The sequence below is a fragment of the Octopus bimaculoides genome, chromosome 7 (assembly GCF_001194135.2).
Source record: "Octopus bimaculoides isolate UCB-OBI-ISO-001 chromosome 7, ASM119413v2, whole genome shotgun sequence".
Taxonomy (NCBI): Eukaryota; Metazoa; Mollusca; class Cephalopoda; order Octopoda; family Octopodidae; genus Octopus; species Octopus bimaculoides.
Window position 1 is genome coordinate 24728776 of NC_068987.1, and position 3467 is coordinate 24732242.

Genomic DNA, 3467 nt, shown 5'->3' on the forward strand with positions numbered 1-3467 from the left:
GTGTGTGTGTGTGTGTATCTATCTATCTATATACATACATACACACACACACACACACACACACACACACACACACACACACATATATATATATATCAAGCTATTCGCTACATTGCTTAAAATACGTCTCTCTCGACTTCCTTTAGTACATGCGCATTGATGTTTGAAATTATCCGAAGCCGGGCGCAGTCCTGGAGAACAGTTTATGCGCAGACGCAGACTTCCCTCACACTTCATCTTCTGTTTATACATTCCACATACTTCTTCTGAAATTATCTGCCATTGCATTATATCATTATCATATTTTCTAACGTCTGTTCATTTTTGTTATAGCTTTGTTTTACATTTACAACTTTTGCCGTCACATTTCGTGCATGCTTTTTAAGTGTAAGAAAACAATCATTTAACGAAAATTTTCTTTTCATTTGTGATAGAAAACTAGTTATAATAAGAAAAAATAAAAGGCTTACTGCCCCAGTAGGTACTAAACGTCATTTACTATACAACTAATATATCTAAGATGATATTAATCTGCGACTCCTTAATGCGATATTATTGTTTTGCTTTATTTCGAACAGATTCAGCGGCCATGTATGTATGTATGCTTACTTGCATATACGTATAAAGGGATTACTTATAACAGTCAAGAGAAATTGTTTAATCAACCTAGAAAAGAGTAATAAAGGTCAATATGTTTGTAAAGAAATGCATTGTTCCAGTCAGTAATTTCTATTAAAGCTTCCGCTCAGATTTTTAAAAGTATAACAATAATGAGTACGTTTATTTGAAATAATATTTTCTCTTGGAAACTAAGGCTTATAGGATTTAAAACTGCAATTGCTTCGTTGCTCATATGCATAGTTCATTTCCTTGAAAGCGTTTTACTTCCAAAAATTAAAAAAAATTATTTTTTCATTTTCATTATTATTGTTATTGTTATTGTTATTATTATTATTATTATTATTATTATTATTATCATTATTATTATCATCATTATTATTGAGTGAGAGAGCAGTGCATGCCATCAAAGTGACACTGGGGTAAAATATACAAAGCCCAATATACCCATCATGTCTACCCGTCTGATAAGGGTACACCAGGCACATGCATCACAACCACATGTGCGCGACATGGTGATCTCATATCAACATAAACAGTGCATAACCTTGCAGGTGGGGCTCAGTTAGAATTTTCTTCAGGTCGAGTAGCTCATCCCGCTCAAAAGGTCCCTGAATAAGGTTAGTTTAAGGATGTCGAGCAAAACACCCATGTTTCCAAAGATGAATTATTCAAACCCCAAAGAATTTCTCTCAACACATGGCTATGATGCTCCCCCACTACTTCTGCTCATGATCAGAGATGCACATATCGTCAGCCACCAAGGGACATGCTCAACTGGTTAAGATCAAACAACTGTATTATTATTATTATTATTATTATTATTATTATTATTATTATTATATATGGAGAAAACGTGCATACATAGATATCTATATATGCATGGGTATATACGAAAGTGGTGCATTTAGATGGCTACCGAACCTGCTAGGATCCCTAGACAAACAACACTTTGGGAGTTACAGATAAATATATTCGTTTCATTATTAGCTGAAATGCATATAAATTTACGTTTATTGAAAATATGTTTTTTCCAATTTATGATATTTAAAAACGTCAATCATTTGATTTACATTTCTTGATGCTAAATATAAGTGAAAAATTTCAACTGACAGAAAACATGCAGTTACAATCCTATGCACAGGAGATCAGAATAAACAAGTTCATGCATCATATATGAAGCAGAATAAGCAAGTGGTGAAATTATAATACCCCAGGGATGTAATATTGTTCATGATTTCAATGACTTCATTTCCACAGTTTTTAATAGAAATGTCATTGCAAAACAAGAAAAATTCCCCAAAATTGCTGCTTTAGCATCAAAACTTGGTACTGATAGCATCAGTGAGAAAATACTAAGACTATTTCCAGGAGACGAAAAAGTTCTGTTTAGACATGATCATTGTTCACGCCAGGATGATCTTTCAGAATTCACTACTATGTACTTAAGCTTACTAACTGTTTCAGGCTTGCTATTGCACATATTAAAACTAAAGACTAATGTTATAATCATTCTCCTTAGAATTGACTAAGCTAATGGCATATGTAATGGTACACGTTTAGTTATTTAGGACATTCAAGCAAAAATCATCAAGGTAAAATTATAACCGAAGCCCCATTTCACAGAAAAACTGTTTATTCCATGACTCACTCTTTCTTCAGTCGGGGAAGTTACCATTCGCACATTAATTGTACAATAATTTCCTATTTATTTAGCCATAACCATGGTAATAAATCATAAGGGTAAACATTTGAGAAGATTGTTTTATATTCACCATAACCAGTATTCATACATGAATTTATCCAGAAGGTCCACAGGCTTTCTACGTTTGAATATATGTATATGGCAACAACGTGAAGGCGCGTGGCCTAGTGGTTAGAGTGTTGCACTTACAATTGCTGGAATGTAGCTTCGATTTCCGGATCGGGCGGTGCGTTGTGATCTTGAGTAAAACATTTCATTTCACGTTGTTCCAGTTCACTCAACTGTAAATAGGGAGAATGTTGGCCTGCTCACCTAACCAGGAGGGTGGCGTCATTCGAAAAGTTAAACGATGCAAAGCGCATTGTGACCAGAGATGTATAACAACATCTGATAATCTGGTCGATACCGTGATACCGTGATGTACCAAACGGCAAATATATCACAAAAAATATTGTTTACGAGGAAGTTCTCATTTAGAAGTACTTCTGACAATGACATATTACAGCCATACACAGCTGCAAATACTATTTATCTACATAACCTCGTTCTTGCCTACGCTCTTCAACAGAAAATTGTCACTAAATGTGATTAGGGTGATAGAAATACCTACATACCTATATTGCTAGAAGTAAGATCTAAAATTCTCTAATGTTGCAATCAACGCACATAAATGTAAACATATGCCGATTGAGATTTCTTAATACTAACGTCAGTTTCGGCAATTTCCGTTGCTTCATCAATTAAGATTGTCTCGAAAGTTCGGCTCTTTTTGGACTTGCTTCTCTATTAGTATATATGTTTTCGTCATCCAAATTAATGGTTGATATAACGATTTGCTAATGTGTATACATGAAATTAATATAAAAAGCAGTTTGCAATGTTTCACGAAAAAGGGGAACTATAATTGTCACTAAATGTGACTAGAGCTGATTAAGATCCCTGTTAGTTTATATGTTTACATTTATGTACGTTGACTACAACATTAGAACATTTAGCTCTTATTACTAGCAATGTAGGAGTTTCTAACACCCTAGTCACATTTAGTGACAATTATAATTCTCGTTTTGGTGAAACATATATATGTATGTATGTATGTATGTATGTATGTATGTATGTATGTATGTATGTAAGTATATATATATAT